This window comes from Balaenoptera musculus, chromosome 2, assembly GCF_009873245.2.
Source record: "Balaenoptera musculus isolate JJ_BM4_2016_0621 chromosome 2, mBalMus1.pri.v3, whole genome shotgun sequence".
NCBI classification, from domain to species: Eukaryota; Metazoa; Chordata; class Mammalia; order Artiodactyla; family Balaenopteridae; genus Balaenoptera; species Balaenoptera musculus.
The window spans coordinates 171,895,078-171,914,169 of NC_045786.1; the positions used below are offsets into that span (position 1 = coordinate 171,895,078).

Below are 19,092 nucleotides of genomic sequence, written 5' to 3' on the forward strand. Positions count from 1 at the left end.
TGTCCTTGATTCAGGTACTGGATTCAAAGGTATCCCTTTTTTATGTAAACTTTATCATTGAATTAATGAAATTAAAAGAAGGGTTACTTTTTTGCCAATTGTAGCAAGTAACATGGCCCAAAGTTTTAAGGTTAATCTCAACCTGCTCACCCTGCATCCATTAGCGTGTTAGAGCAAAGTCAAAATCTAGGCTGTTTTGTTCTCTTTCACATTTGCTTTCTACTCCCCAGAATGGCTTCTCATGGTTAAACGTCATGGCTGGGGAGTTTCTGGGTAAGAAGCCTATAGACCTGTATACATGGTACACAAAGTTCTCATCCTTGGGTGGGTAGTTTGCTCGTGGGTGTTCGCTGTATTACAAAAAATGAATAAATGCCTACATATGTACACAAAATTTTAAAAGACCAGAGATGAGAATGAATTACACACCAAGGATTAGGATGTAACCAGTCAGTACAACTGTTGAACTATATATTTTTAAATATCATCCTAGAACACTGAGGTTCATTAATAAACAAACAAATCAGAGGTGTTACCTGTTTGGGATGAAGGTCATTTAGACAGAGAATAGTCAGAGTCAGTGTTCTTGGTCTAGATCAGTGGTGAGTTCTAGCTTATTTAATTAAGAGAAACAGAAATAAATAATGAAATGAATTAATACCTAAATAGCAAGACAATCAAGCAGAAAACATGAATCAGTGGAGAGAATTTTGCCTATTTGCCTTTTTGGGGCAAAAGATATTCTGTCATATTTTATTTAACATTTTTAAAGTTATAAAAGAATCCATATTCATTTCCTCCTCCCCCCCCCCCTTTTTTGTGCTATTTGCTTTGTGCTTCACAGAATGGGCATGAGCTGATAATCGTTTTGTAATGATCAAGACCTTCATGGTTCAATGTGAGTAATGGTCAAGTTCTTGTCTTTGTTGGGATAACTTATTTAGGATATTCAGTGTACGATTTAAAAGTATGGAATACATTTGGTGGCTGTTCCTCTCACTACTTTACATCTTGGATAGTGGGATTTTAGTCCATCATATAGCAAGCTGATCTGTTTTCACTCAGAGCACCATGCGGATGGATTGTCTGTCCAATAGTGACTCCTGATTTTTGCAGATCGAACAATTGAAAAAAAGAAAGTATGGAATATAATCAAAGAAGGCCACCTAAGGACCAATGATAAGATTGTGTCATAAACCAAGGTTCGTGAAGAATCTGATTCAGCACAACAGACACCTTTTAAAAAATGAAGTTCTACAAACGTATGGACACCAAGGAGGGTAAGGGGGGGTGTGGGATGAATTGGGAGATTGGGATTGACATATATACACTAATATGTATAAAATAGATAACTCATGAGAACCTGCTGTATAGCACAGGGGATTCTACCTCGCTTCGCTGTATGGTAGAAACTAACACAATATTGTAAAAGAACTATACCCCAATTAAAAAAAAAAAATGAAGTTCTGACTTCTTAGCTCTGTGGGTAAGAGACCTAGAGTCTCTTGTCTGCAACACTCAGAGTTCTTCTTCTATTGGGTGGTTCATTTACAGGTGCTTATTATGTTATTGAAATGAATAACTGAATATATTAACTAATAAAATGGAGGTCCATTCATGAACCAGAGATAAGAATGTGGCATAAATCATTGTTTACAATTAATTGTTGTCATGGTTACCTCATGTTCACTAAATTAAAACCCAAATCCAGGCCTTTTCATTTGTCAGCATCTTACATTCCACAGGATGGATGGACTATAGCTAATTAAATTATTCTCCAATCATGAAGATCTTTGCCTAATCCCGCCGGGGGAGGAGCATATCATGCCATGTAAGTAATAAAGTTCTTGGTTTGGGTGGTTAGCTCATGGGTTTCCGTTGTATCGTTAAAAAAGAATAAATGTAATTAAAATTAAATGCCATGCATAGACCTACGATGAGAATGTGTTATAAGCCAAAGTTTATGATTAATGCAATTTAGCACAAATGAAGTACAAGAAAAAAAACTTAACTTTTCCCACTCATTTCAAAACTCAAATGTCCCATTTTATGTTTGTCCCACTGATTATTTAAACATCCCTCTCTTGATAAAGATCTAGGCTGTTACTCATTTAGGAAGTCAGTACTCTAGTTGTTGAGTAGGACAGCAGTTTCATGGTTGTTCATTGTAACATCTAAAGATTGTTCAAATTAAATGCAGAAGGGCCACACCTGGACCGATGATGTGAATGGAATGCATCTGAATAAAAATTATGATCAATCATTTTTTGAACCACTGAGGTCCATGGCAAAAAGAGAACTAGTGTATGACTTTTTTGGGAATGATCTCAGGAAAGTTTGAGAATCTAGTTGAGAGGGTTCATAGATATTGGTTTTATACTATTAGTGAATAAATGAATGGATCAATAAACAAATACACTGAAAAGAAAAGAAAGAGAGGTCAAAACACGGACCAATTTTTAGGATGTGTTATAAAATAAGGAATATAATTACTTCAGTTCTGAAATATGTTGGCCCAATAAGAAAACATTTACATAAAGTTGTTACCACTTTGTGTAGGAAGCAGCTAGAAAGAGGTATTTAATAATCAATGTTCTGCTTTTAGTCTGAAGTGGGTTACTAGATGTTTGATTCATGAAGGAAACAAAATTAGGATTAAACAAATGGTTAACTAAATGAAAGAGTGCAAAATATGAACCAATGATCAGTGTATGTTATTCTTTTTTCCATCTGCTTTGTGCCCCAGAATGGCCACACCTTGGTTGTTTTAGTCATTATTTAATGATGAAGATCTTGACTGTTACCTATGTGGCCAAGGAGAGTATAGATCAGGGTAAGTAAGAGATTAAGTTTTTATTCTTGGTTTGGTCATTTTGTTTATGGATAATGACTATATTCTTTAAAAAGAATAGATGGCTTCATGTAATTATAGAACAAATCAAAGAAGATTATGCAGGGACCAATGATAAGACTTTGTCTGACAAAGATCGTGGTTAATTCATTTTGCAAAACCAAAAAAAAAAAAAAAAGATTTCTGTTAAAAAATAGATTTAGACTGCTGCCTCTTAGAGTAAGAAGAGCATAGATGAATTCTAGGTTTAGTCAAAGATCTTGTTCTTGGGTTGGTTGTGTTTTCCTTGGGTAATAAATAATTAAACAAATTAAAGATAAATATGCTAGTAAAATCACAATGGCCACTCATGGCCAATGATGTGATTATTCATGAAACAAGGATTTGTTTAACTCAAGTCAGCTATTTTACCACTCTGTTTAAGGAGTATATAGGGAGACGTAATAGTCAAAGTTTACCTTCTTGTTTGGAAGTGGATTCTTTGCTGTTGACTTTACTTTTGAAAATGAGTACCTGACTAAATTAATAAATAAGAGAAAATCCACATATAAAGAAAATTAAAATGACCAAGAGTATTTCAATGATAAAATTTTATGAAACAAGAATTATGAGTGGCCCAATTTTGCTTCTCTGAGATCCATTTAACCAAAAAGATTTAATCTGTTACCTCTGTTTATAACGGGGACATAGATATTAAAATATTTGTTGTTTTTGTTGTTGTATTTTAGTGGGTTCTTGGGTGTTACTATTGTCATTATTATTATTGTTTAGTAAATCAATCTATGAAAAAGTAAATTAGAAGAGGGTCAGTGATGGAAATGTGTTTTGAAACAAGGATTATGATTATTACAGTTCTGCACCACTGACATTTATAAAAATAAAACACTTTTAAAAATATTTGTTTTAATAGTATGTAGTATGCAGTTCATGTTGTACTGAACTAATTTGGATATTTTTGCATGCTGCTTACCTGGATTTTTTTTTACCCTATCTCAGGAACAAATACTAATGACCTGATAGGAGGTGATGGCAGGAGGTCCCTGTACCCCATATTTAAAAATTTTCTGAGAGAGAAAATTTGGTATCTGAGAGAGTACAAAAATAACTGATACTAAGGTATTAATTTCAGCTCAACAAGTATTGATCCAAATCTGTCATGGCATTCATATCTAAATCTGATCTAGTTCCAGCAATCAAGTAGCTCTTTGGGATTAGGTGGAGACCTACTGATAAATATAATAATTCAGTATAAATAGGGCAAGTAGATGGGCTTTCCAGAAGCACAGATGGCAGGACTTCAGCTCAGTCTCAAGTATCAGATGCTTTATAAAAGAGAAGATGCCTGTGCCAATGACCACCTCCCTGGGCTGTGAGGTCCAGGGTGTTAGGACTCACACTCCTCCTACCTACTGCACATAGAGCACATGTAATACATTTGTTGAATGAGTCATTGAATAAAAGGTGAATGAAATAATGAATGAATGAAGCAGTGAGTGAGTGAATGAATGAGTCTTTTTAAAAATAAATTTATTTATTTAATTTTATTTATTTTATTTTTGGCTGCGTTGGGTCTTTGTTGCTGCGTGCCTGTTTTCTCTAGTTGCAGCGAGCAGGGGCTACTCTTTGTTGCAGTGTGCGGGCTTCTCACTGTGGTGGCTTCTCTTGTTGTGGAGCACGGGCTCTAGGCACACGGGCTTCAGTAGTGTGGCACGCGGGCTCAGTAGTTGTGGCTCATGGGCTCTAGAGTGCAGGCTCAGTAGTTGTGGCAGGCTCAGTAGTTGTGGCACATAGGCTTAGTTGCCCCACGGCATGTGGGATCTTCCTGGACCAGAGCTTGAACCCGTGCCCCTGCTTTGGCAGGCGGATTCAAAACCACTGCGCCACCAGGGAAGCCCCTGAATGAGTCTTTGAGTAAACAAAGGAATGGAAAAAAAGGAGTGAAAATGTGGAGTACACAAATGAGTGACACATTGATAATGCGTAGAGTAACTAAATCAATAAGTACTTAAGTGTATGATGAATTCATGAGTGGATGAGTCGATGTGTAGGTACAAATGTCAAGAGGTGGATGGAGAGTGACGAATGAGTAAGTGAAGGAGGAAATGAATGAAAGACTAGTAGTTCAGTGACTCAATAAGAGGAAGATGAGTATGCAACCAGATGAGTGAATTAATAAGTGGATTCCAGACTGAGTTTATCAATAAATGGATTAGTGAAAGTTAATTAGTAAGGACAGAATGAGTGAGCCAGTGAGTCAATGAGGAACCAAATGAATTAATTGATGAATAAGTCAAAAAAGGAGTGTGGGAATAAAGAAGTCAATGAAAAGAGGACAAAGTTGAATAATTTAACTAATGAGTAGATAAGTAAGTCAAGGCATGAGACAAATTAATGAGGGAATGAACAGGCAAATGGATGGAGGAATGAATATCTTAGAGTCATTGAATAAAAGAATAATAATTGGGTGATTAAACGAGTCAATGCATATGTCATCCAAGAATAAATTGAGTGCTCTATGAATGAACGAGTGAATAAGTGAACGAATCAGTAAATGAGTGAGTCAGTGACCCGTGTGTGAGGCAATGAGTAGATGAGGTCCCACTGGGCTTCCTTCCCTGACCAGTCCAAAGTCAGCCACACCCCAGCCTCAGAGCACATTCTAAATACCGCATGGAGCACCCATCCTACTCCGTCGTGGGCATTTGTTTACATGTCACCATTAAACTGACCTGCTCCATGAGCCAAGAACTGGGTCAAATTCTTCTCTGTCTCCCCAGGGCCTGCCCAGCCTGAGCCTAGGAGGCGCCCAGTAAATTACTGCTGAATGAATGAACGAATAGCTAAAAATACACGTGCTTTTGTGGAACCGGGATGGCCCTTCTCAGAACGGCCCGGGAGCTCTCCTGCAGGGAGGTGTGCTGTGTGTCAGATGGTCTGTGGCATCCTCCTACCCAAGTGCAAATTCTCCCTTGAGTCCAGCTTCCTGTGGCCAGTGCCAGACAGTGAGACAGGATCCTGGCAGTTCTGACTGCCCTGGACCTTGGCCCATCCTTGGGCAACATTGGCTTGGATTGGTGGAATGGAAGCCCTGGGTCTTCCCGAAAGCTGCCCCGGCCTCTGCCAAGACAGGAGATTGAAAATAACCCAGTCTTGTTTTTATGCCTCCAGTGAGGGGGGCCACTCCTCGCCTTTCATCCTGCTTCTAGCTGTGGGACTTTGGGTTAGACTGGAAGCACTCCGGACCTCCAGCCTCAGTGTCACCTATTAGATGAGAATAACGATACCTACCTGGCTGGATTGTTGTGAGAATTAACCTTGTCTAACAGGAGCTTGTTATAAGGCCCTTATCTGGCGTAATACCTATCCTATACATAATAGTGTGGTACCAGAGAGGAAAGAGATGCCTCAGAAATTACCTGAAGGAGCTGTAATTGATGGTGTCAACTGCATTCATTTAAAAGCTCCCAAATGGATGTGGTACCCAAATTCCCCTGTCCCAGAAGAATGGAGAGTTCAACTAAGTTTTGGAAGAATACTAGTTTGGATGGGACAGGCCAGCCCAGACCATGCACATTTAAGGCATCATAACATACCCTCTACCAGGGACAGACAACAAGAAATGTGAGTTGGCAACACTTTTGCACGGTGTGGGGCATTTGCCCAAGACTCTCCCTCCCTCCCGTCCTCCTTCCCTCCCTCCTTCTATTCCTCCTTCCCTCCCCCCAGCAATTACGTATTCAGAATCCACTATTTACCTAATACTGACCACTACTCTTCCTCTCTTGTCTTGACCAGCTCCTGACCCTGGATTCCGTCTCCCACTCCTGGTCTTGCATCCTTCCTTTGAACTTGGTGATGGTACTTGGCCATCTGGCTTGGAATATAGCCATCTCCTTTGCAAGGATTTGATGTCAGCTCAAACCATTCACCTGAATCAGGTAGAATCCCCCTTCTTAACTGTGGGCATCTGGGCCTCTAATTTTGAGTCTTCTGGGTCAACTCTCTCCCATCTGGGCAAACTCCAGTCCCTCTGGAGAGGTGTTCAGACCACGTAGGTAGCAGGTGGACCCTCCGAATGCTGAGGGTGAGCTGCATGATCATCACTGATGCCTTTGGGCTAGAGCCTAAGATTCGGCTGTGAAGTGTGTACACATATGGGAATCAGGTTCTCACATTTCCCCAGAACTCCTGGGTAAACGAGGTGTGCTTCCCTCACTGGCTAACACAGATGTCACCTGCCTCTCACATTCCCACAGTCCCCTGCCCCTCCTTTGACTTCCCACATCCCTGTGTCCAAATTTGCCCTTCCTCACTCATTCATCCTTCATCAGTACCACTGACAGAGCCCATATTACATTGTTAAACTATGAGCCACCAATCTCTCCCAAAGGGCTATGAACTTCTTGAAGTCGGGGTCTTCTTTTTGAGTCATGCTCACCCAGCAGAAGGTCTGGGCATCCGGAAATGCTTGGCGAATTAATCATTCATTCTTTCATTTACTCAAAAAATATTGGGCCCTTTCTATGGTGCCAGAGGCTGGGTGATAAATAGCAAGAAATAAGACATATCCCATCTCTACCCTGGTGGAGCTTCAAGTCTTGAGTGGGAGATAGATTTTAAACAACTATTCATGGCAAAATTACCTGATTACACATGTGACCAGCGCTATGAAGCCCAGGTGCCCGGGGCTTTGTTAACCTGCCAGCTGGACTGGTCTTGACCCTCATAAGAAGCTGCATCTGCTTCTCTCCTGTGTTTTGGGGGGACACTGAAAGGAGGACAAAGCTATAGACTTGGTGGGAGCTGGTCGATGGCTTTGGCTCCCTGGGGTCAATCAGGTCAGCAGAGTCTTCGGACATCCTTGGAGGAAAGAGAGACAAGTGTACTCTGGAGTTTGTGCAGCTGCTGCCTGGTCATTTCCTGGGCAGTTGTGACCAGCCAGCCCACCACAACATTCACTCAAGCACCGTGCTTGTTAAGGAAAGTTCTGTTGATTGTCAGGGTTTGATCTGCCCTGTCAACTTTCAAGTATTTCTCTTAGATGTGTTGCCAAATGACAAACTCAGGGTAGAATGGAATGTGTGGTGACCTTTTCGCTTCCCTCTACCGTATTTCTTTGAGTTTCTCAAAATGGCTGCCTGGGACACTGGCTATCGCTAACATTGCTAGAATGTTCTACAGCACCCCCGGCAAAAGGGCATACGTTGTTTCAGTCGCCATCCCTGATGCCTCCCTCCCTCTGCTTCCAACTCCGGTCCACCCCCTTCAGCATCTCTCCAGGGAGCCCATGAGTCTACGGTTCTCATCACCATCACCCCCACGTTGGTCCAGGCTCCTTGGGCTGTCTTCCACCTCCGACTGGTCTTCTTGCTCCTCCTCCAATTTGCTCTCCTCCCTGTGCATCTTTCTAGAATGACTGAGAAAGAGTCCCCTGCTCCTTAGAGCTCTCTCATGAGTTCCCAAAGCTCCAGGGTGAAGTCCAAGCTCCTTGGCTTCATGCTCAAGGATCCTCATGACTTGGTCTCCCATCACACCTCCCACCACAAGCTCCCTGACCTCGTGCATCACCCAGCAGACCACCTGCCCACCCCCGAGTCTGCGTGCATCTGTGCCCCTGTGCCTTTGCACAAGCTCACCCTTTAGCCCTCTCCCCATGGTGCTCAATCACCGGAGGGCTTGTCCTGCCCCTCCAGATGGGATGAGTCCCCCCACACTCAGAACTGTTCCATGGCCGTGAACTTGACTTCCATGCGGAAACCAGTCCTGTTGCTTGGCCATGATCTGGTTAGGCATCTGCCTTCCCAACCAGACCTTGAGCTTCCCGACTGGGGGTGCTCGGTCTTGGGTGCCTAAGACTCCCCACTCTCCAGTACAGAACCTGTGCAGAGTAGCTTATCCATCAGTAAGAATACGGGTGGAGTGAAAGAATGAATGAATGCACAAAAGAATGATTGTGAGGCCGTGCTGGGGGGCAGATTATATCCCTGGCCGAGAACTGGGGTCCTTGGCGCTGAGGACTAGCACCTCCCCATGACTGAGGCTGGTCCTCCTCTTCCAGCCAACTCCACTTGTTTTCTGCCGTGACTCATTAAGAGATGTGTAACCTTAATCCTTGAAATTGCCTGTGATGGAGCGTGTTTTCACTCAATGGCCTGAACATGGGGATTTTATTCCTTTCTTAAATAAATCTCGCTCCCCCAGGAAGTTTGGACAGGATGTGGGCAATCGGACCAGGGCTCGAAACTGAACATTTTGCAAAAGGCCCGTTTCAAAATTTGAAACCCCGTGGCCGCTGGCCAGAGCCGAGTCTGGTTTGTGGGGGTCGCTGGGGCCTCCTCCCAAGGAAGGGAAGGGAAGATTGAAAACAAGCCTTCAGCTGTCACTGAATAGGCTGAAGGTTTGCAAGACAGAATTCCGCGGTTTGGTTTTGCTTCTCTGATGAAACTTGAGCGGGATGGGTGACCCTCATCATCTCTTCTTTCAAACTTTCGGCGGAGGCCTCAGACCCTCCCGAAGCCAGAGGGGAGTTTGAGCTGGTCCTGAAATCTATGGGACAAGTGTGTGAGCTCTACAGGGACCGGGGCTTTGGCCCAGGCCTGGAGGAGAGAGATACCCAGGAGCAGGCCCGGGGACCATCCAGCCCCACTTGGGGGACCACGGCGACCAGAGGCTCCCCTTCCCTTTGGGAGCAGGCCCCGGAGGGGCTGTGCACTGGAGCTCAGTGGGCCTGACTGGGGAGAAAGAATAAGGACGTTATATTGTGTCTGCTCTCACAGCCCAAAGTTTCCACATCTCACTTGGAGATGGGTGACACCCATTCCTCACTGTGGAGACGAGGACACTGGGGCCTGGGGGGTGGGGTGGGGCTGTGACCTGGGTCCCGTCAGGGCCACAGTTCAGCCAGACAGTCCTGATTCCACACCCTGCGCTCTCCCTGGGCTTTTCCTCAGTGGGCACCCAACACACAGAGCAAAGCCTGAGGCCGGGCTCCAGGATCACAGAAGCGGTGGCGGTGGGGCACAGGGGTAGACAGCCCTGGAGATCAGTTCTCAGTGTTCACGCCCTGTGGCCCCTGTCCCTGCTGTCCTCGGTGAGTGGACACTGGCCCTGGACTGGCCCCTGAGGACAGGTGATTCTGTTGTCTCTCGTTCTCTTCTGACTTCTTTGTTCTTTTCTCGGCCAGGAAAGATAGCAGAGAGTGCCCTTGGAGAAGTCACCAGGCCCCTCCAAGTCCCATGCCCGTCATCTGTAAAAGGGAAGTAAATTTCATTCATTTATTCTGCAAACGTCTCGAAAGTGCCAAGAGCTGTGCGCTGACCAGAGCTCGTGGCCCCTGCGTGCAGCTCCGCCCCTGTGGAGCGTGTGCTGTCTGTGCCGTGGGCTCTTCTCCTGTCCCTGCCCTTCCGGAGCCTCAGAGGTGCTCACTCACATGCGGAATCGCCCCACTTACCTTTTCGTCCTCACGTCTTCCCTCCTCTGGCCTCCCAGGCTCGCAGGGGACCTCAGTATCCCCCAGGGACCCTCACAGAGGGTGATGTTTCCTTCTTCCAGCATCTGAGACTCGAGCTGGAGCCAGTGGCCACCCAGCCTGGCCTCAGTTTCCCCATCTGCATACCTGGAAGAAGGGTGATGTCTTGCCTGCTGGGGAGAGAGAAAAGATGTCTCCCTATTTCACTGCGGTCCTGACCCCGCTCTCTTCTGTACTTCCAGGCCCTTGAGCTTCACTTGTAATTTGGGGCCGGTTTTCTTTTCTTTTTTTTTTTTTCAATATTTATTTATTTATTATGTTATTTATTTATTTTGGCTGTGCTGGGTCTTAGTTGCGGCATGTGGACCCTTAGTTGCGGCATGCGTACTCTTAGTTGCGGCATGCGTGCGGGATCTAGTTCCCTGACCCGGAATCGAGCCTGGGCCTGCATTGGGAGTGCGGAGTCTTACCCACTGGACCACCAGGGAAGTCCCCAGTTTTATTTTCTTTTCCCTGAGATCCGAGGCTTCTCCCAGCACGTGTTTTTTCAACATGGTACGATGACAGTCCCGCTAGCTTGGTGGGGGCTGGACCCCGTCTGTGGCAGATGTTCCTGGTATCGGCCCGAGCTGCTGGCAGCTGCCCAGCGGGGAGGAAGGTGGGCCTGGGCACAGGTGTCCCTGCTGCAGCCTCAGCTGTCCCCTCACCTCTGCTGCACCGCCCACCCCTGGTTCCGCCGGGCTCCTGGTTTCATTTTCTGATGGCCCCTCCTGTGGGGTTCTCCGGGGAACCCCGGCCCGCCTTCAGACTTCTCAAAGGCCATCTGTCCAGCTGCCTCTGCCCCTGGCCTCTCCTGCATCTCTGGGCCCCTGCCTCCTCCTGTTCACGCCCCTCCTCTCTATACAGACCCTCTGCACGGCCCCTCTTCCCTCCCCCCAAAACACCCCCGCTGCTCTGCTGGTCACATATCCAGATATTCAGTACCCCGGCAAGCCGTGAGCCCGCATTCCTTGGCTCGTCTGGCTGTTTATCCAGCTGGCGGGCGCTCCTCACACTTTGAAGGAGCCGTGCTTGAAGAGGGGGGAGGTCACCAAAGGAGACTCATTCCCTTCGCAGAAGACAGGGAGTGAGAGGGCCACTGGGACCCTCCGGTCTGAGTCCTTCGCTTTGCGCGTCTCCCAGCCTCTCCTCCCAGCTCTCTCTCCCCGCCACGTCTTCTCAGGGACTGCGCTCCGTGCCCGGTTTGGAGGGAGACTGGGGGATGTGAGGGCGGGGATGGCTGGAAGATGAGGCTCCCCATAGGATAGCCCTTCTCTGGGCTGCGACAGGGCATAGAGGGAAGGGTTTTATGAGCTAGAAAGTGCTGGGCAGATGTTGGAGACACGAGGGAGGGAGAGGCCCTTTGGGGACCCCCAGCCCAACTCTGCATATCCCCCCTGCCCCCCCCGCCCCGGGAGCTGCTCTCCCTTCCCTTCCCCCCCCCCCCGGGGGCTGGCTGAGTCGGCGGGTGCTGCTGCATTTGCACCTCACTGAAGCCCCCAGTGCTACAGGGGGCACATCATTGGCTCCCCCTTGCAAAGAAGGAAACCGAGGCTCAGATGAGTGTGATGAGCCCAGCTCTGTGCCTGAGCCCAGGGCGGGTCCCCTGGGTCCTGCAGCCATCCCAGCCCTGGTCACCTCCCTGGGTCGTAGGGTAGGAGAGAGTGAAGCCGGAGGGGGGCTCTGGGGGCAGAGCCTTGGCGTCTGCCGTCCTCACCGGTGGGATCGGAGGCAGTGTCCCCTTTCACGCGAGGGGTCGGGTCCTGAGGGCATCACGTGTTTATGGTTTGCTCATCAGGATGAAAGAACTGAACAAATGTTCCAGGCCGACTCCACCAGTGTGGTGACCTTTCCTAAAAGCCCTACAGGGAACCATCTGGAAAACGCTTTTCCTCCTCCTGAGAGTCGCCCCAAACAGCATGTTTCAAAATACACTGAACACGAGGCTCCAACCATCAGGGGAGCGGGTGCAGGGCCACCCTTGGCCTGCCCGAGCTGCCTCCTGCCCCAGAGCCCACTTGGTGCCCACTTGCCCCCAAACCCTGGCTTCTGTGACCTCAGGGAGAACTTCAGCTGGGGCTTTGTCTGAGACCAGCCCATTTCTTTCACAGCGGCGAGAGCCTGGCCTCGCTTAGTTCCCAGGCCAGGAATGGCGTGGCTGGAACGGATCGGAGCAGGGAGTGAATAGCTGGAGCGTGGCTCCCAAGTTCAGGATCGGGGGGTGTCAGCCTCCGATGGCAGGGCTGGAGGGGAGCCCCATGACCCCGGGGCTGTATGGAACGGCCCCCCAGCCCTGGGGGATGCAACGTACAGTTAGTGCCCTAGCTCTGGCTTGGAGCTCTGGTGGGTTTATGAATGAGCATTAAATCCTTAAAAAGTTAAAAAGAATAAACTAAAAGAGCCATTCGTGGACCAGTCATGATTGGTGTCATGGGATGAAGACTGTCATCGGTCCAGTTCTCTGTATCCCTGGATACAATAGACAATGACAGGGATATTAACAACAGCGCTCACTCGATGGGTGGAGGTCCGAGGGCACTGATCGCCTAGGCCAATCCCACAGGCCCCCGTGTTCTTTATCTCGACAGACGTCCCAACTGGCCGGAACCGAGGTCATCCTCTCCTTCCTCCCCTCCGCCCTGCTCCAGCCTGAGTTTCTCGTCCTTCCCCCGATCACACCTCCTATCACCCCGACCCAGATCTGCCCCATCCGTCTCACGTTGGAGTAGGAGCATCCTGAGTCGGGGAGGCGACTCTGCTCTGGCTCCGCGTCCCCAGGGCTGGCCTCACCATTCGCCAACTGCCCCTCCAGGGACGGACCCTGTGGGTCAGACACGTGCTCACACAGTTGGACGTGGTTTTGTGACTCGGCCCTCTTGTCTTGGAAGGTTGTTCGCACGGAGCCCTTGGAGGTGTGGGTGCTTGAGCACAATGCTTCCTGAGGACACTGCCGATGGGTGGAGCCCTTGCTTCGCTGGGTGAGTTGTGCTTTTCCTCGTTACACTCTAAGAGGCTTGTGTGCCTGTGACTAAAGGCCAGGCTTGGTCTAGAAAAGGTAAAGACTAGAGGCAATATTAGCACGCGTGAAGGCCTCCAAGGGGCCCGAATGCACGCACTGCCCACCTGGGCAGTGGCAGGTAGAGGCTGGGCTGTTTCTGGCAGCTGCTTCTCTGAGCGAAGGATGAAGCCACTCAGAAGCTACCCAGAGCATAGAGGGGAGGTCAGCAGGGGCGCGACCCCAGACACCTGGCCCTCATCTCTGGTCCCACCCAAGTGGTCACTTTGCAGCTGACCAGACGCCAGAGTCCTTGTTGGCCGCTTGAGCTGGGACTCAGGGTTACCTTCACACCCCTGCCCCCCACTGAGTCTCTTATAAATTATGCAGATAATTGTGTTTTGTGAACTCATTTCTGTCGTGGAGAATGAAGACGGGGGAGCCGTGTGAGTTTTTCCCGTAAAAGTTACTAAGCTGATAACTAAAATTTATTGCGTGTAATAATTCTAGAAAAAAGAAATACGTTTATTGTGAAAACTTGTAAAATACTAAAAAGAACAAAAGTCTCACTGCTCAAAGATGACCACGGCCGGCATTTTGGTGACCAGCCTCTGGTCTTTTGGTTTCACCTATAAATTGCAAAAGTGTGTGTGTGTGCGTGTGTGTGTGCGTGTGTACACACATATGTATGTATATTGTAAATTGGGTTCATCACAGTCATCCTAATTTTTCACCTAACTATACATCCTGAACATTTTCCTATGCCATTAAGTAATTTCCTGTCTTGTGATTTTTTTACCTAGTATCCTAGCAAATGACTATATCATGATTGGTTTAATTGACATGCTCTTGTCAGATATTTACATGATTTTTAAAAGTTGGATGGTGTAAGTTGGGCTGAACAACTTTGTTTTTTTCATCTTTCAGTTTCCTTCAGTGCATTCTGAAAGTGGAACGGCCATGTCAAAAGGTGTGAGCATTTTATGGCCAAGTTGCCCTTCTTTGTACCAACTTACTTACATTCTCAGAATTAGTTTGAGAGGTGACTGTTCCTCTGGGAATTATCAAAGTTTTTAAACATTTGCCAATTTGTCAAAACGCAATATTTCACCCTTCTCATTTTCAGTTATTTTATTACCTGCGATAAGAGCATTTCCTCCCATATCTTTATTGGTGCTTTGTATCTGAGTTGTCAGTTCAGGTTCTTTGCATCCTTCACTGAGTTTTATTTTTGTTGAAGTCATGCACATACATCATTTTAAGCATCAAATCGTTTTACAGAATTCTGTAGAAGCATCAACCTTCTCCACTCCAATCCCATATCCTGCTCCACAGAAGCGACAGCTTTTTTAACTCTTTTAACTGAGTCTCTTGACATTTACCACCATTTTCCTAAGTAACATTCTGCTTTTTCTAGTTCTCAAAAAAATTGTTTTAGCTTAAGCATTATCTTGACTTTTCACTTTTTCACAGAAGATGAAGATTTAAGTCTCTTTCACAAAGGCCCTTGGCCTCACCACACACAGGAAGACCTCTCTGTCCCATCCTTTCAATATATTTAGCTCACTTTTTTGGTTTGATCAATATTCAGTGTTTACATTATTTTAACAGTGTAAATACTCTTGATAGCGGAACAACAGCACGATGTTTATTTACTTCTCCTTACAACTTTTTGTTTTCTCTGGAGGTAATAATTGTCTTGGTTTTTGTTTGTTTGTTTCTTTTTTTCCTCCTCTCTTTGATTGGTTGGTTAGTTTTTAATGAACTTATCACAGATGTATCCCCAGCCTCTCAAGACATTCAAACACATTAGTATTTTTTGTTTTTATTTAATGGGTTTTATCATTTGCAGAAATCTCTTCCTGGAGCCTCCTTGCCTGTTCTGTTCTGGATTGGTTCATCTTTGGGCTTCCTGCGCTTATCTTGGGATCTCCTCCTCATTCTCTACCTGGGGATTCCCTTGACCATCTCTCCTTGGTTGGATCCCTGATTTTGTAAATCCCGTGTTATCCTCTTGTTTGGTTTACTCCCTTGTTTAGCTAGAGTGTATCCTCTAGCGGTTTCCTGAGAAAGGGTACATGGGAGGTAAATTTTTGGAGACCTTTCACATCTGAAAAGGAAAATGTCTAGTCCACACTGATGTTGATGGCTTGTCTGGGAATAGAATTCTACTTAGTAACTTCTTTCCCCTTGAGATTTGGAAAGCGTAAATAATTGCCTTCTGGCTTCTAGTGCTGTTGGTCAGAAGTCTGAAAACTTTTTGATTCTTCATCCCTTGTATGTGATCTTTTTTTCTCCTCCCTTTCTGGAACTTGCAGTGTTTTCTCATTGTCTTCTTGTGCTTTGAATTTCATGTGTGTGCGTCTTGATGTGGATCTACGTTCATCCATTTTTCCAGGCCCTTTTGATCTGAAAATATGTGTCCTTCAGTTGTGAAAATTTTTCTTAAACGATTCCTTGGACAGTGTCCTCCTATCACTTTTCTCTTTCTTGAACTTATATTGTTTGTATGTTGGATCTCTTTGACTGGTTCTCTGCTGTTCATGTATTTTCCCTCTGATTTGCGTCTCTTCACCTGTTTGTTCTCTTCCTGAGAGATTTCTCTGTCTTCTTCTTTTAACCTGTTTTCACTTCTGCAATCTCTGATTTTCAAGGTTTTTTTTTTATTATACCCTAAACAGTATTTTATAGCATTTTGTTTCATGGATGTAATTGCTTCTTTGATATTTCTGAAAATATTAATAATAGGTTTTCTGAAATTTTCTTTCTCTTACAGAGTCTCCAAGCTTTTTTTTTTTTTCTCTTCTTCCTCCAAGTGAGTCTCTAACTTCCATGTTAGGTGCTTTTCTCAACTCTCTGGTCATATAGATAGATATATAGATATAGATGATATAGACACGTATCTGTAATGCATGCATCCAAATACACTAATGAGCTATTTGGAAGCTCTCAGTATGTGGTTGGGCCTTGTAAGCTATGGGCTTTACTGTAGAGTGAACTAAGTGGTCTTTTTTATTGGGGAACCCAGGTTTCAGCATTTTTATGTTTTTTTCTTTTAGATTGCTCAGATGCTCCAAAGAAAGTTTTTCAGTTTCTGGTCTAGAGTATTACTAGCTGCCAGCGCTCTGGGAGATTTGTGGAGGAGACTGGGTGGTCTCAACATCCAACTTGCAAAGCTTTGCCTTCTTCCTCTTTTTAAAATTTAGGACTCTTGCCCTCAACTGGTCATGCGTCTCTGCTCCAGTCACCTCTGCTTTGCTTTCTGCATGTAATACATTTTCAATCTTCTCTCACAGTTAGGGAAGGCTTTGCCTGATGGGTGAAGATCTGGGGCTCTGTCTTCTTCTTTAACAGACTTTTAGCCAATTCATCTTATTTAGGCCCAGGTTTTCCTGGAGGCACCTGGTACTGCCAAGTCCTGAGACTTCAGTGGGTTCCATGGCATACCCTGGCCTTTATTTCAGCTTTCCTCACGGCCAGTCTAGTGTTCCCAGCTCTGAATCAGTTACCACTCTCCTGCCTTCTTGTCCTCTTCCCTGTGTACTCATGCTCCAAATGAAAATCCCTTCGCTTTCATTTAGCGCAGTTTCAAGAGAGAGGGCTGGTGAATATCTATAGGTAATTCACCATATTGAACTGAAAGTCATTTTCCCATTTATCTCTACTGGTGTATCTTTTATTTTTATTTTATAATACCTTTCAAAATAAGAATAGTAACTCTTTTTCCATCCTATATTACCAACATTTCCCTCCCCCCCCCATTTTTCATTTGCCATTCCATTTTGTTCATGGAGCTTTCAACTTTTTTATTTAAAAAAATTTTATGTTCTAAAAATCTATCACTAATTTGTTCTTATAGTTTCTTCTTGCTTAGAAGCTCATATAGTCACTTTTATTTTTTCCTAGTTCTTTCATGATTTCTTCTTTATATTGAATCTTTAATCATTTAATTATTGTGAGAAACAACTAACTATATCCTTCATTTCCACGTTTACCACATGCTAGATACTTTTTGTTTCTCATTGTGGCTTTCTATTATGCCATTAATCTGTCTATTCTTACCCTAGTATTGCTTCATTATAATATATTGTATAGTTATAATATGTATTATTATTTGATAGCAATAGTCTTCCTTCATTCTTATTTTTCAAGATTTTCTTGTTTAGTCTCATTTGTTTATTCTTCCAGGTGAATTTTAGTAATATGGTGAAGTTAAAAACATGCTTTATAGATATTCTGTGGAATTTTATAAAATTGTGAATTAAAGAGAATTGGTATTTTTTGATACTTTGGCTTTACATATTTTACAGTTTAATATATATATTCACAATTTGTCAAATTTGACAAATTCACAATTTGTCATTAAGTTTATTTCAAGGAATTAAGTACTGCTTCTATTGTGAATGTTTTCTTATATTTTCTGCCTGGTTGTTACTGGTATGTAGGGAAGAGATTATGTATCTATTGTTATTGGCTATCTCATTGAATTCTCTCATATGTTCTACAAGGTTTTAGTTGAATGTTTTGGAATTTCTAGGTAAAGAGTCATTCATATCTATACAATTATAGCAAATTTTAAAAAATTTTATCTCTTCTATTTCTCTTCCTTGTCTTATAGTATTGGCTAGATCTTCCAAAACATTAAGTTGTTGATAACAGAAAACTTGTCTCATTTCTGGTTCATGTTAAGTATGATAACAGATACTTCTTTAAGGCTGTATGTTTTTATAATGCTAATTAAGTATTTATTTCTATTTCATGTACGATTAAAATCAGGAATGGATTAGAATTTTATGAAATACATTTTTGATATCTATAGAGATATTGGTGTTGTTTTTCTCCATTGACCTGTTGATGCAATGAATTATAATAATGTTTCATAACTTTGAAACATTTTTGGATCAAATTCTACCTGGTTGTGGTATACTGTCCTTTTAATATACTACATGATTTGGTCCGCTAGTATCTCAAATTAATTTTTTGTTCATTTGATTTCAAAGTTATGCTGGCTTTGTAAAATGAATTAGGGAACCATCCACCTTTTTCTGTATTCTGTACCATATATGCATCATTTGAATGATCTATTTCATGAAAGCTTGAAAGAACTCAGCCATATAACTCTCCTGGGATAATTCTGGCAACTTTTCCTATTCCTTCTGTATTTATTGGATTCTTTAGATTTTCTAAATCTTTAGAATGTTTGCTTCTTTTCCTAATATAGCTCAGTGTTTACATGTGCAGGCCCTGGAATCAGACAACTTGGGTTCAAATTCTTGCTCTGTCATTTCTCATGTGACCTCAGGAAAACTATGTCTTCTCCCTAATTCTTAGTTTCCTCACCTGTTAAATGGTTAATGAGAGCCTGTAGCTAAGAGGGCCACTGTGAGAATTAAAGAGATAAAGTATCTTGCACTGAGTCTGGCACATAGCGAGTGCTCCATGATTCTTTTAAAGCTAATATGAATCCTAGAAAATAATCTATTTTTCTGAGATTTAAATATTTCTTAGCATAGAATTATAAATAGTATTTTTATAATAAAATTTTACCTATTTCTGTGATTATATCATCTTTTTCATTCTTAATTTTGTATATGTGTACTTTATCTCTTTTTTTATTAGGTGAGGTAGAGGAGTGTATATTTTAGAGGTTTTTCAAAGAATCAGTTCTTGGGAATAGTTTATCAATTCAACTGTTTTTGTGTGTGTGTTCAAATTCACCAATATCTGCTTTTATCTTTA

At 43.9% G+C, this 19,092-nt stretch overlaps 2 non-coding genes across 2 annotated transcripts; both read left to right on the forward strand.

Moving 5' to 3' along the window:
* Window positions 1–981: 981 nt before the first annotated feature.
* Window positions 982–1,127, forward strand: LOC118891558. Its single transcript, XR_005019114.1, has one exon. It is a non-coding gene; the product is annotated as a small nucleolar RNA SNORA79 (small nucleolar RNA).
* Window positions 1,128–2,212: 1,085 nt separating this feature from the next.
* On the forward strand, window positions 2,213–2,286 carry LOC118891534. Its single transcript, XR_005019092.1, has one exon. It is a non-coding gene; the product is annotated as a small nucleolar RNA SNORD113/SNORD114 family (small nucleolar RNA).
* Window positions 2,287–19,092: the final 16,806 nt, after the last annotated feature.